Genomic DNA, 25,285 nt, shown 5'->3' with positions numbered 1-25,285 from the left:
GAGATTCGTAAGCCCCCTCTATCCTGTGGATTTACGCCACAGATAGCAACACTTTATTTAAGGAAATTCACATTAATTTGTTTCCTTCATTACACATGTTATTTTTCATTGTGATTATTCTGTTGTCAAGGGGCTTCTCCTTTATATGAGCTACATTTTTCAGTTTCTTCTCTAACTGAAGCCAGGACAGCGTCACCAATAATTCTGCTATCTTCTACATATATAGAATAATTGTTTGGCATCAATGACTTTTCAGACTTATCTTTCCTCTTGTAAACACGCATATTTTTGCTGCAATTTTTTCCTTTCATATAGGGACAAATCTTTCATGTCCCTTTATGTGTTTTTTCTCATGCCTCTTGCCCTGTGAAATTTATTTACTAAAACCTCATATTATCAATATTTCATAATTGACATAGGGTGCCTTTATTTGTATTCTACCTAATACTGTGATAATTTGTCCATATTGTATCTCTTTTTCCCTATTGTGTCAAGTGGCATATCATTCTTCATTACTATCGAAAGATCCAACCTTTAGTAATTACATTGTGTGTAGCAGCAAAAGCCCTGTATTATCTTGCTAAAGTTATCAGCCTAAATACATGCGCTATCCAACCAACTGGTTATTATATTCTTTAATCACAAATTTCGTGGACTCTCATTCATGATTCCCGGAACATTGTACCACAATAGTGGGAACTTTTGAATCGGGTCTAACGTGGAAAGCAGATCCACATATTTTCACCAACTTTTTTCCTATTCTCTATCTCCTCTCTATTTTTCTCAATTTCTTATTTCCTATATAGGTGCACTTTCATTGGTGTACACATAAAATCTCTACTACCATACCACGCTGTCAGTGCCCGATCTCGTCCAATCTTGGAAGCTAAACAGCGTTGGGCCAGGTTAGTATCAGGAAAGGTGACTACCTGCGAATACCTGGTGTTGTAGAGCAGGAATTAATTTCCTCCTTTATGTGATAAAAAACACCAACAGCAGTATCACCACTAATTCTAATCTGTAATTCTTCATCATAGTGTTTGCAATATTTAACAGTTTTTTGACTGACTTATGATGCCTACAAATTTTGCCTGAAAACATGGCATTTGTATGTAATGCAGGTGTACAATCTTTAGAGTGGTGACTGGTGATTACCACTCTAGTTACTTACAGTCTATTTATTTAGACTTTCCTTATAAAAACTGTGTTTTGACCAACCCCCGGTTCCATCAATACAGAAACCCTGTACTGGTCAGGGGAAATGGGGGTATGACAATCCAATGTCTACAACCTTTCCAAATACTCTTTGAAATAAAGAGACCAGAACAATTTTAATATTTTCTCGAATTTGTTTCATAGATCCTTGGAAAGGGTATCTTCGTTTTACCAATGTTATTAGAAGTTATGTCTTAAAACTTTCTGAATTGTTACAAATTATCAACCCTTTTTTTTCCTAAGAGTGCGCCCACACAAGAGCCTTCTGTTCTCTCCCTTTGTAAGTTCCCGCAGCAAGAACAGCAGCGGCGGCACCAGTAGCAGCATCTCGCAAACGCCAACTCATTCCTAGGCAGGCTACGCTTTGTATCACCGCTTTCCATAAGAGGCACACAGCTGACAACCTCTTACGAAAACTGAGGAACATCATCGCAGAATGGCTTACCCCAATTGGACTCTCCTGGGGATTTGTGACATCGGACAACGCCACCAATATTGTGCGTGCATTACATCTGGGCAAATTCCAGCTCGTCCCATGTTTTGCACATACATTGAATTTGGTGGTGCAGAATTATTGAAAAAACGACAGGGGCGTGCAAGAGATGCTGTCGATGGCCCGAAGAATTGCGGGCCACTTTCGGCATTCAGCCACCGCGTGCCGAAGACTGGAGCACCAGCAAACACTCCTGAACCTGCCCTGCCATCCTCTGAAGCAAGAAGTGGTAACGAGGTGGAATTCAACCCTCTATATGCTTCAGAGGATGGAGGAACAGAAAAAGGCCATTCAAGCCTGTACAGCTACCTACGATATAGGCAAAGGAGGGGGAATGCACCTGACTCAAGCGCAGTGGAGAATGATTTTAACGTTGTGCAAGGTTCTGCAACCCTTTGAACTTGCCACACGTGAAGTCAGTTCAGACACTGCCAGCCTGAGTCAGGTCATTCCCCTCATCAGGCTTTTGCAGAAGAAGCTGGAGAGATTGAAGGAGGAGCTAAAACAGAGCAATTCCGCTAGGCATGTGGGACTTGCGGATGGAGCCCTTAATTTGCTTAACCAGGATTCACGGGTGGTCAATCTGTTGAAATCAGAGCACTACATTTTGGCCACCGTGCTCGATCCTAGATTTAAAACCTACGTTGTATCTCTCTTTCCGGCAGACACAAGTCTGCAGAGGAAGAAAAGAGAGCAGTTCCAGATGCGCTGTCACAGCTGCCAGCAAGGGATTGTCAGTCCCAATAGTCTGCAGAGGTTCAAAGACCTGCTGGTGAGAAAATTGTCAAGTCAAGCGGAACGTGACCAGTCAACAGCTCCTCCTTCACATTCTCCCGCAACTGGGGCTGCGAGGAAAAGGCTAAGAATTCCGAGCCCACCCGCTGGCGGTGATGCAGGGCAGTCTGGAGCGAGTGCTGACATCTGGTCCGGACTGAAGGACCTGCCAACGATTACTGACATGTCGTCTACTGTCACTGCAAATGATTCTGTCACCATTGAAAGAATGGTGGAGAATTATATGAGTGACCGCATCCAAGTAGGCACATCAGATAGTCCATACGTATACTGGCAGGAAAAAGAGGCAATTTGGAGGCCCTTGCACAAACTGGCTTTATTTTACCTAAGTTGCCCCCCCCCTCCAGTGTGTACTCCGAAAGAGTGTTTAGTGCAGCCGCTCACCTTGTCAGCAATCGGTGTACGAGGTTACTTCCAGAAAATGTGGAGAAGATGATGTTCAACAAAATGAATTATAATCAATTCCTCCGTGGAAACATTCACCAGCAATTGCCTCCAGAAACTACACAGGGACCTGAGATGGTGGATTCCAGTGGGGACGAATTAATAATCTGTGAGGAGGGGGATGTACACAGTGAAAGGGGCGAGGAATCGGACGATGAGGAGGAGGTGGACATCTTGCCTCTGTAGAACCAGTTTGTGCAAGGAGAGATTGAATGCTTCTTTTTTGGTGGGGGCCCAAACCAACCAGTCATTTCAGTCACAGTTGTGTGGCAGACCCTGTCGCTGAAATGATGGGTTTGTTAAAGTGTGCATGTCCTGTTTATACAACATAAGGGTGGGTGGGAGGGTCCAAGGACAATTCCATCTTGCACCTCTTTTTTCTTTCATTTTTCTTTGCATCATGTGCTGTTTGGGGACTATTTTTTGAAGTGCCATCCTGTCTGACACTGCAGTACCACTCCTAGATGGGCCAGGTGTTTGTGTCGGCCACTTAGGTCGCTTAGCTTAGTCACACAGCTACCTTATTGCGCCTCTTTTTTTCTTTGCATCATGTGCTGTTTGGGGACAATTTTTTTAATCTGCCATCCTGTCTGACACACAGTGCCACTCCTAGATGGGCCAGGTGTTTGTGTCGGCCACTTGGGTCGCTTAGCTTAGTCACACAGCTACCTCATTGCGCCTCTTTTTTTCTTTGCATCATGTGCTGTTTGGGGACTATTTTTTGGAAGTGCTATCCTGTCTGACACTGCAGTGCCACTCCTAGATGGGCCAGGTGTTTGTGTCGGCCACTTGGGTCGCTTAGCTTAGTCACACAGCTACCTCATTGCGCCTCTTTTTTTCTTTGCATCATGTGCTGTTTGGGGACAATTTTTTTAATCTGCCATCCTGTCTGACACTATAGTGCCACTCCTAGATGGGCCAGGTGTTTGTGTCGGCCACTTGGGTCACTTAGCTTAGTCATCCAGCGACCTCAGTGCAAATTTTAGGACTAAAAATAATATTGTGAGGTGTTCAGAATAGACTGGAAATTAGTGTAAATTATGGTTATTGAGGTTAATAATACTATGGGATCAAAATGACCCCCAAATTCTATGATTTAAGCTGTTTTTGAGGGTTTTTTGTAAAAAAACACCCGAATCCAAAACACACCTGAATCCGACAAAAAAATTTCAGGGAGGTTTTGCCAAAACGCGTCCGAATTTAAAACACGGCCACGAAACCGAATCCAAAACCAAAACACAAAACCCGAAAAATTTCCGGTGCACATCACTACTTTCGACACAGTACCGCACATGAGACTTATCTATAAGTTAAAAGAACTAGGGCTAGGGAGCACAATATGCACTTGGGTCAAAAATTTGTTGGATAATAGGGAGCAGCGCGTTAATGGAACTTTTTCAAATTGGACTGAGTGTACTAAGGGGTGTGCCACTAAGGTCTGTACTTGGAAAACTATTGTTCAACAGTTTCATTAATGAACTAGCAGTAGACGAGAGCATGGTGTAAATTTTTGCAGATAATACCAAATTGTGCAAGGTTATAAATACAGAGGGAGATGCTGAGTCCCTTCAGAATGACTTAGTTAAACTGGAAGCAGGGGCAGCAAAATGGATAATGAGCTTCAATACAGACAAGTGTAAGGTAATGCACTTTGGTAGCAAGAACAAAAATAACACCTACATACTAAATGGGGTAAAATTAGGTGATTATGTACTGGAAAAAGACTTAAGTGTTCACATAAATAGCAAACTAAGCAGCAGTACCCACAGTAGGATTGCAGCAAAGAAGGCTAACAAGGTATTAGCATGTATAAAGTGGGGAATTGATACAAGGGATTAGAGTGTTATACTCCCATTATATAAATCCCTAGTGAGGTCACATCTTGAATACTGTACACAATTTTGGGCACCATACTACAAAAAGGATATCCTGGAACTACAAAAAAGGTTTTGGAGGCGGGAGACCAAACTAAATAATGGGATGGAGATGCTGGAATACGAGGAAAGGCTTGCAAGGCTTGGTATGCTTACACTGGAAAAGAGGAGACTAAGAGGGGACATTGATCAACATTTACAAATATATAAGGGGACAATACACAGAGCTTGTGGGGGATCTGTTTTTGGTAAGATCAACACAGAGGACACATGGACACCAGCTTAGGTTAGAGGAAAGGAGATTTTGCACACAGAGACGTAACGTTTTCTTCACAGTAAGGACAATATGTGTTCGGAATTCCCTGCCTGAGAGAGTAGTAATGGCGAACTCGGTCAACACTGTTAAGAATGGGCTAGATAAATACCTAAAGGATAAGGATATATGGGATTATGGTGCATAGTCACGCACTATAGTTATAAAGAAAAGAGGAATAAACACAACGGCTGACATTAGCAACAGACAACATTAGTCCTAAAAATAATACAGCATAGGAAACCACAAATAGGTTGAACTTGATTGACAAATTGTCATTTTCAACCTCAGAAACTATGTTACTATGTTACTAAATCTGCTGTTGCATTTGGTGTATCATATTCCATATTATCCTCAGACTGCTGGATTTATTTCAGAGAAGTAATTGTTTGCTGAAACAACAATTAATAAAATTAACAAGAAATACTTTGAGGGGTTGTGCAAAGGTGTTGATTTTAGATGATTTTAGATGAATCAAAGAGTGGTATCATAGGATAAGCTGGAATTAAGAAGATACATGACCTTCTTTACAATGTGGCATTGTCTTACTTGGTATATTAAATTATTTGTGGTGTCTTAATTTAGTGAACCATTTGGGTCATTACTTCTGCTTCTAATGCCAGACAATTCTTGGACCCACTTATATTTGGATTTTATAAATGACTAGCTGATGTGACCGGTTTCACCCGGGCAAAGGTTTGCTGGGTGGTACATTTTATCTCTTTTTCCCCCCCCTCTGGAGTCAAATATTAAGAAATAACTGCTTAGTGGGTGGCTGCAAATAACTGTCACAGTTTTGCAGACAACCTAGCAGATCATATGTTCCAGGTCGCCCAGCACAGGGATAGTTCACAAACTGTCAAATTTTTCAGAGCACAATTGTGATGCAAATGGCTGGCGGACATTTTGCCACATAACTCCGAAACGAAGCAACCAATTACAATGCCAATATTTTTCTGCAAATCTATGGACCAAGACCTTTAATTTGTTATATGATATATAGCCCTACCCAGGCAACAGAATCATAGAAATTTGTCACTCATAAAAGTTGTCCTTCTGTTATTAATATATAGATTTGTATCTAACTAATCCGATGTTTACATTTGTAATGTTTTTAATTGTTTTGTGTTCTATTTTTATCTTGAAATGTACACATTATTATCAGATCTGTTTTATACTGTAGCAGTTTTATATACTACATATATATTTTTTGCCCTCGGTTTCGCTCGCCTGGTATTCTTAACGCAATAAGACTATTTTAATTGTGCCCATCTTCAAGTTTAAGTTCACTACCCAACCCCTAACCCCTAAAAAAATTAGCGTGAAGATACATAGCCTATATGTTAATGGACAGTCTAAGGAACATATAAATTTTCAAAATGCGATCAACCTAGCGACCCCGAAAACTATGGATTTGACACTACGGTCGGTCATTTTGGACATTTTATTTTTCACCCCTTCTCACCCCCATGTTGATGGGGGCTGAACTTGGACTTAAACGGCATTGGGAGTGTCACTATTCATCTCCACGACCCCGAACACTATGAAGTTTTATATGTCACCCCCTTCCCACCCCACCTCTAGGGGTGCTAGGGGTGTCTTACCCCCACAGTATTTTTTTTCCAGATTGTAAGTGATATTTGTACCAAAATTAGTTGTAATGAAACCGGGCGCACTGGGCAATATCCAATCAATAATGTAATATATTTTATCTAATTAGAAAACAAAAAGTTAAAAATAAATCTGTTGTTATCTTGTATTCGCATTAATTGAACAATGCAGCTTTACTGTGATGAGCTCTCTGTGTGCTGAGCCACAGAGCTAAGCCATACGTAAGCAAAAAAGGTCCTAATGTATCCTTTGAACTGTTGATCTTTATAATTACGTCTCTTTATTTGATGCCTCTCCTCGTTGTCTTAAAATAATTAATTCTTAAATATCCTTTGAATACAATTGATTTATTTACAATTGTCACCTTGTATCTACAGAAATATATATATATATATATATATATATTTAAGTTGCAAATAGTCCCGGCACTCCCCTTGAAATGTAATAGCTGCTGCGGTGCCCTCCTGGTGGATACTATCTTCCACTAAATAGTGTAACGATAGGCGGCGGCACTCAACCAGACTTCACAACTGCAGTTCAAAGATTTAATGCGCCAACATGTTTCGGGGATTAGACCCCGTCCTCAGGGCCAGACAAACCTCTACAGACAAAACTAACACACATTTATAGACAACATACAGGACATTAGAACAAACCCTACTCACCTGCTCCACGGCGCGACCGCCCGCCAGTCCGTCCGGCTACACTTCCGCATCGCCGTCATCTGACGTCACGGTGCGCCGCGTCGCAGGGGAGTTGCTATGACAACCAGCCGAAGCTGGGCGGAAGCTGAAATACAATAGCAATACATTCAAAATAAACATACAGATACTTATTTAAATGGAAATACAGTTAAAACGGCACTCCTCTGGTTAGCCACTCAGAGAATAGGAGCAGTGGCAGAAACTTGGCATACTCCACACTTACATTAATTCCAAAAGCTAGCTTGGTAATTAGAGCTCGGTTATTTTTAAAGGCTCAATTATTATTAAAGGCTCGATTATTCATGAATCATCGATTATTTTAAAATTATTATTAAATTATTTTTAAATTATTTTTAAATCATGCCAAGGATCACAATTACCATGCAGCTATGTTGTAAACAGAGGTGATTATAACAAATCAAGCTGACTACAGGAAACATTGTATGCCCAGGTTTTCATTTAATCCTTTGGGCGACAATGTCCCCAGCGTATAAATCCACCTGGATTCTCGCTGTAATAATGTCCTGTCACGATTACCGCCCCGTAATGAGGTCGGAACATGATCAATTAGTATTGCCCTAATGCTAGCCACATTGTGCCCCGCAGTAAGGCAATGCCGTGCGAATGGTTGCTCACTGAAGCCCTTTTCATGGGCTTTCTTGATGGCACTCCGGTGTAGTGCCATCCTTTCCCGAAATTGACGTATGGTCTTGCCCACATAGGCAAGACCACATGGACAAGACAACATGTATACAACATGTGTGGTGGTACACGTTAATCGGTGATGGATCCTAAGTTTCTTACCCGTATGAGGGTGACTAAAGGTTGCCCCCGTAATCAAAGTGTTACAGGTAGTGCACCCTAGGCACCTATAGCAACCATTCTTAGTCCGCAAAAAATGGAATTCCTTATTCTTAGTTATATTGGTAATATCAAGCTTGATCACATAATCACCTATGTTACGACCACGTGTATGGCTGGGTAACAGAGTGGTTTCAGACAGGGATGATAGTGCTGGATCTGTTTGAACAATTGGCCATAACTGTTTGGCTTTTTTGACTATCCTGTCTGTCCCTGTGGTATATTTGTTCACCCAGGGAAGTCTGTTACATCCTACTTTAGTACTGTTCTTACCCGGGCCTAGTGTTTGTTCTCTAGTCATATTTAACACTTTAATTTTGGTCTTCTCTAATTCCCTCATGGGGTACCCTCTTTCAGCAAACTTTAATAGCATCCGATCCATGGCTTTTACAGTCTCCTCTGGATCAGAGGTGATGCGCCGTACTCTAAGGAATTGCGAGTATGGCAATCCTTTGCGCAAAGAGGTTGGATGGAAACTCTGGTGATTTAATAAAGTGTTTCTATCAGTGGTTTTAACAAAGATAGAAGTAGCCAGAGATCCTTCTTTGACCGTAATGGTGACGTCAAGGTAATTGACCGTGCAGTCGTCAATAACAAAAGTGAACTGAACTTCATGTTGTGTTTGATTATGGTTTTCCCACAGGGCTATCAGCTGCTCTTTGGGACCCCGCCACAGGACTAACAGGTCATCTATATATCTTTGTCACAACTGAGGGCCTGAGCTGACGGGAGGCAGCCTCAGTTGTAGGGGCTGAGATGTACCGGAACCTGGGAGGTTGTATCAGACCCCTGGACATGTAAGTAACATGAATAATAACTGCCCGAAGGCGTGACCACGACAACTTGGATAAAAGTCAATGATGTTTATTATGACAACTCCGCAACACAGCAGCAGTAAAAGAAAACGTAAAAGTCAGCAAAGAATAAATACAGTTCCTGGGTACTACAGGATGGCAGGAGCCACAGGGCACTGGTAGTGTGAGATAGTTCTTATAATCTTCTAGATGGAAAGTCCTTACCAGGCCCGACTGTAGCAATGGAGATAACCCAGGATTGTGCCAGCTGGTGTTCCAGGAAAAGCTGGGTTGCTGAAGATAAAACGGCTGCTGTGGATACTGGCTGGAACCAGACTGTTGTTAGCACGGAGTGGATACTGGCTGGAACCAGTTAAATAATAAATGAACTTGGGAGCGATGAAATATGAACTGAAATGTAGAACTTGAGAGCGGAGAAATAATAATACCGGTGGAGAGTGGTAAAGTGTAGAAAGGACACCGGCCCTTTAAGAGAAGCTGTACTCTGCTGGAAGCTGAGCTGGAAGCAGGTAATGTTGTAGCTGGAAACAGATGAATCCACAATGGATTGGAGAGTCAGGCTACACCGCAGGTGGAATGCTGGTGCGGGTCTCTATGGTGGAAGTCTTGAGACAGGAGCTGGAACCTGGAAGACAATCACAGGAGAGAGACAAACAGGAACTAGGTTTGACAACCAAAGCACTGACGCCTTCCTTGCTCAGGCACAGTGTATTTATACCTGCAGCAAGGAAGGGATTGGCTAGGCAATTATGCAGATTATCAATACTGAGAATAGATTGGTGGAAATGATCAGCTGACAGAATCCAAGATGGCTGCGCCCATGCAGACACTTGGAGGGAAGTTTGGTTTGTAATCCATGTGGTAATGAAAACAGTAATGGCGGCGCCGGCCACCGGAGACAGGAGGCGCCAGGCTGACAGATGCACATCCAACCACGCGGACACAGCGGAGGCCGCGGCTGACGTAATCGCCACTCAGACACTCTGCATGCAGAAGTTCAGGGACGGCGGCGGAGGCCGCGGGAGACGCCATGCCAGGTGTAATATGGCGTTTACTGTGACAGCGTCCCAGAGTGACAGGAGAGGATACAGGAATGTACACATCAGGATAACAGATGGGATCCGGTCCTGGAGCGCTGAGCCAGCCTTAGGAGGCATCTGATGGGTAAGAAATGGCGTCCAGATACCCGGATCGTGACAGCACCCCCCCCTTTAGGAGTGGCCCCAGGACACTTCTTTGGCTTTTGAGGAAACTTGGAATGGAATCTCCGGACCAAGGCAGGAGCATGGACATCAGAAGCATTGGTCCATGAACGTTCCTCAGGACCATAACCCTTCCAGTCAATAAGATATTGTAGTTGACCGTAACGGTGACGTGAGTCCAGGATCTTGGCCACTTCATACTCAACGCCTCGTTGAGTTTGGACTTTCGGAGTTGGAGGAAGTGAGGAATGAAACCGATTCAAGATCAGCGGTTTCAACAGGGAAACATGGAATGTCCTGGGTATTTTTAAGAAGGGAGGCAACTGGAGTCTGTAAGCAACAGGATTGATGACTTGTTCAATCTTGAAAGGACCGATATAGCGAGGTGCAAACTTCATACTGGGAACTCTTAACCTCAAATTCTTCGTGGATAACCATACCCGATCACCCACCTTGAGAGCAGGAACTGCTCGACGCTTCTTATCCGCAAACTTCTTGTACCTGAACGATGCCTTGAGCAGAGCTGATCGTACGCTCTTCCAGATATTGGCAAACTGATGCAAGGTGATATCCACTGCGGGAACAGAAGTTGCTGGAAGCGGTTGGAACTCAGGGACTTTAGGGTGGAATCCAAAGTTAGTGAAGAATGGTGTTGAAGCAGATGAAGAATGATACTGGTTGTTATGACAGAACTCGGCCCAGGGAAGTAATTGAACCCAGTCATCTTGAGAGGAGGACACATAGATGCGGAGGAAGGCCTCCAAGTCCTGATTCACCCTCTCGGTTTGACCATTGGTCTGAGGATGGTAAGCCGTGGAAAACTTTAGCTTGACTTGGAGGACTTGACATAAACTTCGCCAGAATTTGGCTGTGAATTGAACTCCTCGATCTGAGATAATTTCTTCAGGAAGACCGTGGAGTCGGAAGATCTCTTGTATGAATACTTGAGCCAACTTGGAAGCTGACGGAAGACAGGTGAGAGGAATGAAGTGTGCCATCTTGGTGAACCGGTCAACTACCACCCAGATGGTATTGAACTTGTTGCACATGGGTAAATCTGTAATAAAATCCATCGACAAATGGGTCCAAGGTCGACGGGGAACAGATAGTGGAACCAGTTGCCCCGCAGGCGACTGGCGGGATACCTTATGTTGAGCACACTTTGGGCAAGATGCAATAAACTCCAAGACGTCCTTTTTCAGAGTTGGCCACCAATAGGACCTAGAGATAAACTCCAGGGTTTTTTGGATACCTGTATGTCCGGCAAAACGGGAAGCATGGGCCCAATGCATGAGCTTCTTCCTTAGCATCGGTTTCACAAAACTTTTCCCTGATGGGGGCGTAGAGTCCATCCCTACCATGGAGAATGCCAACGGATTTATAATAGGATGCTTGTCTGAAGACTCTGACTCATTTTCTTGCTCCCATGAGCGGGAAAGGGCATCGGCCTTGCGATTCTGAGAGCCCGGACAGAACTGGAGTTTAAAGTCGAACCTGGAAAAGAAAAGTGCCCATCTGGCCTGACGAGGGTTGAGACATTGTGCGCCTTTCAGATATAAAAGTTTCTTGTGGTCTGTAAGTATGGTGATTGAATGAGAAGCTCCCTCCAACAGATACCTCCACTCTTCTAGAGCGAGCTTGATGGCTAGCAACTCCTGGTCGCCAATGGCATAGTTGCGCTCAGCTGGGGAGAACTTCCGGGAGAAGAAACTGCAAGGGTGTAAATGGCCATCTTTAGCCCTCTGAGATAACACCGCTCCTACTCCAACGGAGGAGGCATCCACCTCTAAGATGAAAGGAGAGTCGATGTCAGGCTGTTTCAGAACAGGCGCAGAGATGAACCTTTGTTTTAAAAGATGAAATGCTTGCATGGCTTCTTCAGACCACTTGGACGGGTTAGCACCCTTCTTAGTGAAAGCAGTAATAGGCGCCACAATGGTGGAAAAGTCTCGTATAAACTTTCGGTAATAGTTGGCGAACCCTAAGAACCTCTGGACCCCTTTGAGGGTTAAGGGTACCGGCCAATTTTGGATTGCTTGTAGTTTCTCAGGATCCATCTCTAGTCCGGAACCGGACACAATGTACCCTAGAAACGGAATGGACTTGACTTCAAAGACGCATTTTTCTAATTTGCAATAGAGATGATTGACACGGAGACGGGACAGAACCTCTTTAACCCAAAAACGATGTTCCTCTAAATCGTTGGCAAAAATGAGGATATCGTCTAGATAGACCACGACATGACGGTATAGAATGTCTCTGAAGATCTCATTGACAAAATGCTGGAAGACAGCTGGAGCATTGCTCAATCCGAAGGGCATGACGAGGTACTCATAATGTCCGTCACGGGTGTTAAAGGCGGTCTTCCACTCGTCACCCTCACGGATCCGGATGAGATTGTATGCACCTCTCAAGTCCAGCTTTGTAAAGATGGTAGCTCCGCTAACTCTGTCAAAGAGCTCAGTAATCAGGGGTAAAGGATAACGGTTCTTGATGGTAATGTCGTTCAAACCTCTGTAGTCGATGCACGGCCGCAGACCACCATCTTTCTTTTTTACAAAAAAGAAGCCTGCGCCGGCTGGAGAAGAAGAAGGTCGAATGAACCCCTTTGCTAGGTTCTCTTTAATATATTCCTCCATAGAATGCGTCTCAGGCAGAGACAACGGATAAGTTCGGCCTCGAGGTGGAACCTTCCCTGGAACGAGATCAATCGGGCAGTCCCATTCTCTATGAGGAGGAAGGATATCAGCAGAAGCTTTACTGAACACATCCGTGAAATCTTGATATGGAGGAGGTGGAACATCAGACGACCTGGGGGAGGAAGAACAGACAGGCAATACTTTAAACAAACATGTCTCAGCACAGGAGGAACCCCATGCCAGGATTTGCGTAGTCGTCCAATCAATTGTAGGATTGTGAAGACGGAGCCATGGAAGGCCCAGGACCACAGGATGTGTGGCTCTTGGAATCACTAAAAAAGAAATAAGTTCGGAATGAAGAACTCCCACTCTCAGACGAACTGGTAGAGTCCTTAAAGAAATAACTGCATCAAAAATTTTGCTGCCATCCACGGCAGTTAAAGAAATGGACGAAGGAAGTCTCTCGGTGGGTAGGGACCACCGTTTAACATAGGCTTCGGTAATAAAGTTCCCAGCTGCTCCGGAATCAAGGAGGGCAATGACGTTCCGATAACGTTGAGCAACTTGAAGCGAGACTGGGAGATTACAATCTTGAGGAGATGGAGAGGAGATCATTACTCCTAGCCGGCCCTATCCTTGGCGAGCTAGGATTTGGAGTTTCCCGGACGTTTGGGACAGGCATTAATGGTGTGAGACGGAGCTGCACAATAGAGACAGAGAGACTCGGAGAGACGTCTTCGGCGCTCAGCAGGAGTTAAACGGGAACGGCCAAGTTGCATGGGCTCATCTTTAGGTGGTGACAGTTGACGAGGAGGAGGAGCAGAAGATTTTGGAGCAGATGATCTTCCACGCTCAGTTGCTCTCTCTCTGAAACGTAAGTCAACTTTCGTGCAGAGTGAGATTAGCTCATCTAACTTAGAAGGTAAGTCTCTGGTAGCTAACTCATCTTTAATACGCTCAGATAAGCCATGCCAGAATGCAGCATACAGGGCCTCGTCGTTCCATGCCAGTTCGGATGCCAGGATCTGGAACTGTATCAGATATTGTCCTACAGTACGTGACCCCTGGCGTAAACGGAGAATCTCGGATGAAGCTGAGGTTACCCGGCCTGGCTCGTCGAAGATGCGCCTGAATGTTGACACGAAGGCAGTGTAGGAAGATAGCAGGGTGTCGGACCTCTCCCATAACGGTGATGCCCAATCAAGGGCTGAGCCACTGAGAAGAGAAATAATGTAGGCAATTTTTGTACGGTCACTGGGAAAATTGCCAGGTTGTAGCTCAAACTGAATCTCACACTGGTTGAGAAATCCCCTGCAGAATCTTGGAGATCCGTCAAATTTTGCTGGCGTTGGAAGATGAAGACGTGGAGCAGAAATGGGTAAGGTGGGTGGGGTTATAGCTGGAGTCACTGTGGTTGACGCACCAGACGCGCCTGATCCACGGAGAGTTGTCTGAATCCCATCCAGCCGAGTAGAGAGATCCTGGAGACAGCGGATGATGTGGCCCTGTGCAGCCTCCTGATGTTCTAGTCGGGCTGCCAGTTCTTGCATCGGCCTGGCCGCTTGATCCTGGTCTCCGGCTGGATTCATTAGGTCAGTGCTTACTGTCACAACTGAGGGCCTGAGCTGACGGGAGGCAGCCTCAGTTGTAGGGGCTGAGATGTACCGGAACCTGGGAGGTTGTATCAGACCCCTGGACATGTAAGTAACATGAATAATAACTGCCCGAAGGCGTGACCACGACAACTTGGATAAAAGTCAATGATGTTTATTATGACAACTCCGCAACACAGCAGCAGTAAAAGAAAACGTAAAAGTCAGCAAAGAATAAATACAGTTCCTGGGTACTACAGGATGGCAGGAGCCACAGGGCACTGGTAGTGTGAGATAGTTCTTATAATCTTCTAGATGGAAAGTCCTCACCAGGCCCGACTGTAGCAATGGAGATAACCCAGGATTGTGCCAGCTGGTGTTCCAGGAAAAGCTGGGTTGCTGAAGATAAAACGGCTGCTGTGGATACTGGCTGGAACCAGACTGTTGTTAGCACTGAGTGGATACTGGCTGGAACCAGTTAAATAATAAATGAACTTGGGAGCGATGAAATATGAACTGAAATGTAGAACTTGAGAGCGGAGAAATAATAATACCGGTGGAGAGTGGTAAAGTGTAGAAAGGACACCGGCCCTTTAAGAGAAGCTGTACTCTGCTGGAAGCTGAGCTGGAAGCAGGTAATGTTGTAGCTGGAAACAGATGAATCCACAATGGATTGGAGAGTCAGGCTACACCGCAGGTGGAATGCTGGTGCGGGTCTCTATGGTGGAAGTCTTGAGACAGGAGCTGGAACCTGGAAGACAATCACAGGAGAGAGACAAACAGGAACTAGGTTTGACAACCAAAGCACTGACGCCTTCCTTGCTCAGGCACAGTGTATTTATACCTGCAGCAAGGAAGGGATTGGCTAGGCAATTATGCAGATTATCAATACTGAGAACAGATTGGTGGAAATGATCAGCTGACAGAATCCAAGATGGCTGCGCCCATGCAGACACTTGGAGGGAAGTTTGGTTTGTAATCCATGTGGTAATGAAAACAGTAATGGCGGCGCCGGCCACCGGAGACAGGAGGCGCCAGGCTGACAGATGCACATCCAACCACGCGGACACAGCGGAGGCCGCGGCTGACGTAATCGCCACTCAGACACTCTGCATGCAGAAGTTCAGGGACGGCGGCGGAGGCCGCGGGAGACGCCATGCCAGGTGTAATATGGCGTTTACTGTGACAGCGTCCCAGAGTGACAGGAGAGGATACAGGAATGTACACATCAGGATAACAGATGGGATCCGGTCCTGGAGCGCTGAGCCAGCCTTAGGAGGCATCTGATGGGTAAGAAATGGCGTCCAGATACCCGGATCGTGACAATCTTCTATAGTATAAAGTGTTAAATATGACTAGAGAACAAACACTAGGCCCGGGTAAGAACAGTACAAAAGTAGGATGTAACAGACTTCCCTGGGTGAACAAATATACCACAGGGACAGACAGGATAGTCAAAAAAGCCAAACAGTTATGGCCAATTGTTCAAACAGATCCAGCACTATCATCCCTGTCTGAAACCACTCTGTTACCCAGCCATACACGTGGTCGTAACATAGGTGATTATGTGATCAAGCTTGATATTACCAATATAACTAAGAATAAGGAATCCCATTTTTTGCGGACTAAGAATGGTTGCTATAGGTGCCTAGGGTGCGCTACCTGTAACACTTTGATTACGGGGGCCACCTTTAGTCACCCTCATACGGGTAAGAAACTTAGGATCCATCACCGATTAACGTGTACCACCACACATGTTGTATACATGTTGTCTTGTCCATGTGGTCTTGCCTATGTGGGCAAGACCATACGTCAATTTCGGGAAAGGATGGCACTACACCGGAGTGCCATCAAGAAAGCCCATGAAAAGGGCTTCAGTGAGCAACCATTCGCACGGCATTGCCTTACTGCGGGGCACAATGTGGCTAGCATTAGGGCAATACTAATTGATCATGTTCCGACCTCATTACGGGGCGGTAATCGTGACAGGACATTATTACAGCGAGAATCCAGGTGGATTTATACGCCGGGGACATTGTCGCCCAGAGGATTAAATGAAAACCTGGGCATACAATGTTTCCTGTAGTCAGCTTGATTTGTTATAATCACCTCTGTTTACAACATAGCTGCATGGTAATTGTGATCCTTGGCATGATTTAAAAATAATTTAAAAATAATTTAATAATAATTTTAAAATAATCGATGAGTCATGAATAATCGAGCCTTTAATAATAATTGAGCCTTTAAAAATAACCGAGCTCTAATTACCAAGCTAGCTTTTGGAATTAATGTAAGTGTGGAGTATGCCAAGTTTCTGCCACTGCTCCTATTCTCTGAGTGGCTAACCAGAGGAGTGCCGTTTTAACTGTATTTCCATTTAAATAAGTATCTGTATGTTTATTTTGAATGTATTGCTATTGTATTTCAGCTTCCGCCCAGCTTCGGCTGGTTGTCATAGCAACTCCCCTGCGACGCGGCGCACCGTGACGTCAGATGACGGCGATGCGGAAGTGTAGCCGGACGGACTGGCGGGCGGTCGCGCCGTGGAGCAGGTGAGTAGGGTTTGTTCTAATGTCTTGTATGTTGTTTATAAATGTGTGTTAGTTTTGTCTGTAGAGGTTTGTCTGGCCCTGAGGACGGGGTCTAATCCCCGAAACATGTTGGCGCATTAAATCTTTGAACTACAGTTGTGAAGTCTGGTTGAATGCCGCCGCCTATCGTTACACTATATATATATTTATATATATTTGATTATTTTTATTTTAAGACGTACTTGTTACTGGTTTTAAACAAATTACCCTTTGGAATACGCAGATGCATCAAACAGGTGTAGCGATTACCATAATTAACCACACTACAACCGATTGGTTATCTGAAGATTAAAAACCACTCTTTCTACACCTAACTGCATATACTGCTTCTGAGGAAACCGCCATCCCCTAATGACGGAGAAACGCATCAAGCCACCCACTGGGGACCCCTTGCCACGGACTCTTTGCCCTCTACCCATATACGGCAAAACTGCTCTCTCACACACCCACCGCACGTGAGGAGACACCAACAGAGCAGTGTATGGACATACGTCAATTACCGGAGTCGCACAGAAAACAAACTTCACACTTGGATCAGTCTAAGGACGTCTGGCGGTCTCGCCCTCCCTCTCCTCCCGCTATTTGCCACACTGGGATCGCTTGCCATAACGTATCCCTAAAACAGACTGCAGGCTGGTAAAACCATCTACTCCTTGTCTGTAGCGGTGAGTTATTAAGAGGTAGCAGCACAGCGCAGATCCACCTGTTCCTCACTTGAATTGTTACATTGTCACTCCGGACAAATCCTAATATCACATTCGTGATGGGTCAGTGGACTTATTTCCCATTTTTATTCCTTCCCAGTTTTAGTTATATACATCTAAATGTATTATGCTGTAATTGTTCTACAATTTCTATTCATTAATATATATTATGTTTGTTTTTATAATCTATTAAACAAATATATTTTTCAACTTTAAGCGCCATCTTGATATTGCTATCTGTAGATTTACAGTGTATCTTTATCATTGTTTGATATGTGTACCAAGTTTGGTGTAAATTGCTCCTGGCAATCCAGAGTTATGCTGTAACATACATACACACATACACACATCCATTTTTATATATATAGATTTGCGATTTGCATTGAAACCAGTTGTCCAACACCACTTTGGTGGTAGTCAATAAATTTTGGAAAAATGCTAACTTTATCCCTCTATAAAAGCTTTCCTTCACTTACATTGCAAAAAACTGTTTGTGAAGGAAATCCTAAGGATACAAGACTATTTCAACATTTTGGAGATTTATATGAAACTTAGATGGATCTGTGTTTTTTCGTCTAATTGGATGTTTTGGAGCAGTGGCAAAGCAAATGCACAGAACTGTCCTGTCCTGTGGGATTGTTATAAGAGTGTCATGGACATGCATTAAAATCCCTGTGTGATTCTGAGTCATGCATACAGGTAAGGGGAGTAGTGGGAAAGTTAGCACAACATCAATAATTAAACTATTATCAAGTTAGTAAAAAGAAAAAATATGGTGGGATGTGGAGGGTTGTGTTTGATCAGATCATGAATCTTTGGGCTTGCTCAGTTGACAAATTAAATAAAATATATGGGGACAGCAGTGACTGGGGCATAAAATCAATACATACATAAATGGTACGGGGTCCATCACAGGGCTGGATTATTGTGCTAGAACAGAACAGGATGGTTGAGGCTGGAGAGGTGCCAGCAGGGATGAGGCCGGAGAGACGCTGGCAGGAATGAGGCTGGAGAGAAACCGGTAGATGGTGCTGACAAGATGCAGGAGGGGATGGTGTTGGAGTGATGCAGGGGGGGATGATGCTAGTGAAATATAAGGTAGAGCTGGAGCTACGTGGGGGGGGTGGCATTAGAGTGACACAGGGAGGGATGGTGCCGGAGAGACACAAGCAGAGATGGTGCTGCACATAGCCAGATTAATGGGGGCATGCAGGGCATACTGTACCCCGGGCCCCCCTCTGTCAAGGGGCCCCCCAGCCAGAGCATACTGACATTACTAGCTCTCCCTCTTGTGCAGCAGCAGAACCAGGCTGCCAGAATGTGAGTAGGACAGTATGCTTTGCAGGCATAGACACAGTAGTATCAGGTTTCAAGAGATATCAAAGGAGCTTCCTGACCAGAGGAGAGATAGCAGAGGGGAGAGAGCTGTAAGTGACCCAGGGATTACAGCTTCTCTTCCCGCCTGGGGGTCAGGGTCCTGTGTAACCTGTTATCTAATGAAAGCATTTGGGTCTAGAGAGAGACACATACAGAGCATCCTCCTGAGTCTTGTCCCAGTGTGTTAGTAGTACAGAGGCTGCTGCTATTGCATTATTGCAAGATAAATGATAGAATTTTTTTTCTATGTGTATTTTAAGCTTAAGTTGTCTTTGTTTCACTGCAGGAAAACATAAAATAGTTGTTTCTGTATTAGGTGAAGATATAAACAGTACCCAGCCCTTATTAAACTATTAGTTTAAATCTAATATACACCATTGGTTTATATTTAATATACACAATCCATACATCCCAACATGACTCATTCCAAGAGGGACAAAATGCTCTCTACCTGAAATACCCTCTTAACTTATAATTGTAATCATTTCTGTTTAAATACTTTTTTTTATCAATTAAATAGTTCAACACATGTGATGCCAATCATATATTAAAAGGTAAGTCCAGGTAGAGAGCATTTTATCCCTCCTGGAATGGGTCATGTTGAGAGGTATGCACAACCTAATATATACCCCCCCCCCCCTCCACCTGGGCCCCTCTGTCCTTAGTGCCCCAGGCCCCCCAAGGCTTAATCCGGCCCTGATCGGCCCTGCTACTATTACCTAACTACTAAGGACCCCCCTCCCCCATTAACAGATGTGACACTGGCTTTAGCCCTGCTGCGGCTGCTTCCTTCTCCTTAGATTTCCAACTCCCTTGATGATGTGACTACAGCACTGACTATCTGTAAAGGATGATGACTACTCTCTTTACTACTGCTATTCTACATTTCATAGCTTTAGTTAGCATGGAAAAACCCTTAAGTGTTTCTAAACAGGTTACGATGAGAACTTGCCAAAACATTTTTTTTTTTAACTTTTACACCATTGGTTTAAATTTAATATACACAATATATACCTCCCACCATGACCCATGCCAGCAGGGACAAAATGTTTTCTACCTTCACTTCCTTCTTAATTTATGATTGCAATTACCTGTGTTGAAGTACTTTCTTATCAATTAAATAGTTCAACACAGGTGTCGCCAATCATATATTAAGGGGGAAGTCCAGGTAGAGAGCATTTTGTCCCTCCTGGAATGGGACATTTTGGGAGGTATGTACAATTTATTATACATCCCCCACCTTCCATGCGGGCCACCTGGTCTTAAGTGCCCCGGGCACCCCCAAGGCTTAATCCGGCCCTGGTGCTGCGGAGTTGCAGAGAGGGATGGTGCTGGAGAGACACAAGTAGATGACACTTGAGAGACATAGAAGAATGGTGTCATCGGGATGTTTAATCAGGGAAGTTCACATTTACCCTGCTCCAAAACTTCTATTACTATGCACTATACTATCTGGTTGAACCTTTGTTTTATGAAGATGACATTTTATACCTACGCAAACAGGTGGCTTCCATAACACATGATCTCCTGAATGCTTACTGAATACTTTCTGAAGACATTTACTATATACGGAGGCTCAATTTCTTCAGAGATTCCCTGATGCAGGGAAAGCACCATATAGCTCAGAGAAGACTCAAGCACAGGGGATACATAGTGAAAGATGTTGCAAACCCCCCCCCCCCCCCAAAAAAAAAAAAAAAAATAAAAAAAAATGGGGCACCCAAGTGACACTGACTTGGGGAACTCTTAAAAAAGCCTCAAAGGTATGGCAGAAAAAACAATGATTGGGTGACAGTGATGATAAAGGACAATTTATTTCTATTTAAATTACTTAATTTTGTAGTCTCAGTGTGTTAAACTGCATCTAGAATGGCATCTAGAATGTATGTCACACTATAATAGCCCCTAAAGCTTCAACGACCCAAAACCCCCAGCCATTCACTTTCAATTTTCCTATACATAACAGTGTATTTAGGTGTACACATAGTATTCATCGCAGTCATATTGAGGTTTTACAACTTGCTCTTGCACTTCCCTTATTTGTGTTGCCAATGTGTATTTCAGTACCTTTATAACTATACAGATATACAGCCAGAATTGAAAAGTTTTCAAGTTCAACATTTATTTTATTTGCTCTGTACATCATTAATCTTAGGTGCGTCTCTGGCAGTGGCAAGGCACCACCTCAGAGTACAGTAGCTCCAGAGCCGGCCCTAGGCATAGGCAAACTATGCAATTGCCTAGGGCATTTGGAATGCCTAGGGGCACAAGCAGCTTCTGCTGATTAAAATGATATGCAGCATGCCTATATTCTGTGTGTGACTGCGGCTGTATTTGCATACGAAATGCTAGGTTATAGTGTATTCCTGGAAATCACTGTAACGTAGCATTTTGCATGCAGATACAGCCACAGTCACACACAAAATATAGGCATGCCGCATATAATTGTAATCATCAGAAGCTGCTTGTGTGTCCTAGTCACTTAACAATGCAAATAAGATGTTAGAGCTGGCCGGGAGCTGCCAGCTGACTCACGCCAGGCATCTCCTGCTGCATGGCGTATTGAGGCAAGATGTATGAGGACACATCTGTATCCAAGCAGAGTGCAGAGGTCACAGATTTAGCAGCCATGTGATTGCTGTGTGTGGGTGGGTTGGTTGTGCAATAGTGTTCGGCATATGTATAAGGGGCACTATGTGTGCCATTATGTGTATAAGGGCATTAATAAAGGTTGGAATAATGTGTAAGGCGCATTTTGTTTATAAGGACATTAATAATGTGTGTCATGTGTAAGGGGCATTACTGTGTGGTATGTGTATAAAGGCATTACTAATGTGTGGCATTATGTGTATAAGGTGCTCTGCAGTGTAGCGTAATGTATAGAAAAGGCACTACTGTGTGGTCTAATGTGAATAAAGAGCAATATGGTGTGGTGTAATGTGAATAAGGGGCAATTCAGTGTGATGTAATGTGAATAAGGGGCTCTACTGTGAGGAGTAATGTATATAAGTTAAAGTGGTACTACTGTTTGATGTAACGTGAATTAGGGACACTATTGCATGATATAATGTGAATAATGTTGCACTACTAGGTGGTGTAATTTGAATTGGGGGTACTATTTTGTGGCCATGCCCCTTTCCAGCAAGAACATGCCCCTTTTTGGGCGGCACACCAAATGTCTGCACTGTTCCTATTTCAAATATAGGGGTAGGAGCACCAAAATGAGAACTGCTATGGGTGAGGGGTGATGGTGCTGGGTAAGGGACACAGGGTCAGAGGCGGAACTAGCGGCGGTGCTAGGGGGCACCAGCCAAAATCTTTCCTAGGGCATCATATTGGTTAGGGCCGGCTCTGAGTAGCTCCACCTAATGTCAGGGGGGAACACACCTGGAGGTGGCAGCAAGGGGGAAGGGGGGCACAGTGGGGAGGAGAAGAGCTCCACCACCTCTCCAGGACCACTTTAAGCCCTGATTTGCAAAATATGAATAATCTACCAGATTTATATTCTGAAATTCTTCATGAATTTACAGCAGGTAAATTTACAGCTAACATTAGTCAAAAAAGTTTTCTGCCATGGCATTGGATCAGACATAAGAGAAGTGTAACGCATGAGTAAACGGAGATAGAGGAGCAGTCAGATGGATGGAGAACCATGATTTATTAAGACAGTGGATACAGGGCTGGTGCTAGGGTGTTCAGCGCCCCCCTGCAAACTATAAATTTGTGCCCTCCCATACTTTTCAAAGGGACAGCACACATAATGCCCCCTGTAGCAGTGACTCTTATAAACATAATGCTCCCTGTAATAGTGCCGCTTACACACAATGCCCCCTGTGATAGCGCCGCTTATACACAATGCTCCCAGCAGTAGTGATGCTTACACACATAACACCCTCTGTACCAATGATACTTACACGTAATGCCCCCTGTACCAGTGATGCTTACACACGTAACGCCCCTGTAGTAGTGACGCTTACACATACTGCCCCCTGTATGTGACACTTACACGTAACGCCCTCTGTAGTAATGACGCTTACACATGTAACGCCCCCTGTACCAGTGATGCTTACACACGTAACACCCCCTGTAGCAGTGATGCTTACATGTAACGCCCCCTGTACCAAAGATGCTTACATGCATATTGCCCCGTGTAGCAGTGACACTTACACATGTAACGCCCCCTGTACCAGTGGTGCTTACACGTAATGCCCCCTGTACCAGTGACACTTACACACGCAACGACCCCTGTAGAGTGATGCTTACACACGTAACGCCCCCTGTACCAGTGCTGCATACACACGTAATGTCCCCTGTACCAGTGACACTTACATGCAATGCCCCCTGTACCAGTGATACCTACATGTATAATGCCCCCTATAGTAGTGACGCTTACATGTAACGCCCTCTGTACCAGTGACGCTTACATGCATATTGCCCTCTGTAGCAATGACACTTACACATGTAACGCCCCCTGTACCAGTGATGCTTACACGTAACGCCCCCCTGTACCAGTGACACTTACACACGCAACGTCCCCTGTAACAATGATGTTTACACATGTAAAGCCCCCTGTCCCAGTGCTGCTAACACACGTAATGTCCCCTGTACCAGTGACGCTTACACGAATGCCCCCTGTACCAGTGACACCTACATGCATAATGCCCCCTATAGTAGTGACGCTTACACACGCAATGCCCCCTGTACCAGTGACGCTTACACGTGTAATGCCCCCTGTAGCAGTGACGCTTACTTTGCGTAATGCCCCCTGTAGCAGTGACGTTTACACATGTAATGCCCTCTGTTGCAGTGATGCTGACACACGTAACAAAGGGGGTACCAGTGATGCTTACACACATTATGCCGCAGTCATACACACACACACACACACAGATACACACACAAACAGATACACACACATACTGTACATACACAGTCCCATATACATATACAGTACGCAGATACTGTATACACACACACAAACTTTCACTCACTCATCATCAGCCATATTGGATGGCCCAGCCACCATATTACACATGATACGTTCTGAAGATGCCAAGACATTTTATGAATAAGCACATAATTTTGACAGCAAAGTATTTCTTGAATGGGAGGATGTAGACTGAGTTGACATTGTCTGCGATTACTATCGATCTACACAGAAAAAGAAGAAAATGCATATTGCTATAGATGTGAAAGTTTGAAATGAGAGACCAGAATGTTCAGAAAGGTGCTTGTATAAGGTGAACATTTTTCAATAACAGACCTGTTCTAAGAAACTGGAAGAACTTTTTGTGCAATAATAACAACAAAATGAAAATATTTGATCTGTTCTTGTAGGGAAACTTGTAACTCAACAGGGCAAGGAAATAGGTACTATGAAAGGAGAAACAATCTGAGGCAATGTGACTATGGGGGTCATTCCGAGTTGATCGTAGCTGTGCTAAATTTAGCACAGCTACAATCACCTTCCCTGACTGGCGGGGGGACGCCCAGCACAGGGCTAGTCCGCCCGCATGTCTGCCCCCCCCTGACAAGTACAAAAGCATCGCACAGCGGCAATGCTTTTGTACTTGTGGAGTAACTCCCGGCCAGCGCAGCTCCTGCGGCTTGACGGGAGATGATCGTCGCTGCCCCTGGTAGCAGCGGCTGCGTGTGACGTCACGCCGTGGCCCGCCCCCCCCAACGGACTGGCCACGCCTGCATTGGCCGGACCGCACTTCATAAATGGCGGCTTAACGCCGCTGTCCAGCCCTCTCCCGCCCAGCGTCTGCCTCTGTCAGGCAGGGGCGATCGCTAGGGTACAACTGCCTTTGGCCATCCAGCATGAGCCGGCGCATGCGTAGATCTGACCCGATCGCTGCGTTGCGATAAACTGCTGCGAGCGATCGAGGCGGAATGACCCCCCTATGTGTAAGCATGAAGCTCTCCACCCATGCAGTCAAGAGGAAGCAGATATAAGAAGTCTAGTGCAGGCAAAGACAGTGTGTGATAACACAACCTTTCTTACCTGGGGGTTTGGGGTTGGTGAAAAAAATTCAAAATCAACCTGTGGACC

At 44.5% G+C, this 25,285-nt stretch overlaps 1 pseudogene; it reads left to right on the top strand.

Annotated features, from left to right (window-relative positions):
* Positions 1-835: 835 nt before the first annotated feature.
* On the top strand, positions 836-954 carry LOC135052716 (5S ribosomal RNA; annotated as a pseudogene).
* Positions 955-25,285: the final 24,331 nt, after the last annotated feature.

The sequence above is a fragment of the Pseudophryne corroboree genome, chromosome 2, assembly GCF_028390025.1.
Source record: "Pseudophryne corroboree isolate aPseCor3 chromosome 2, aPseCor3.hap2, whole genome shotgun sequence".
In the NCBI taxonomy this organism is placed as follows: Eukaryota; Metazoa; Chordata; class Amphibia; order Anura; family Myobatrachidae; genus Pseudophryne; species Pseudophryne corroboree.
This window is presented reverse-complemented; position numbering and strand designations above follow the sequence as displayed.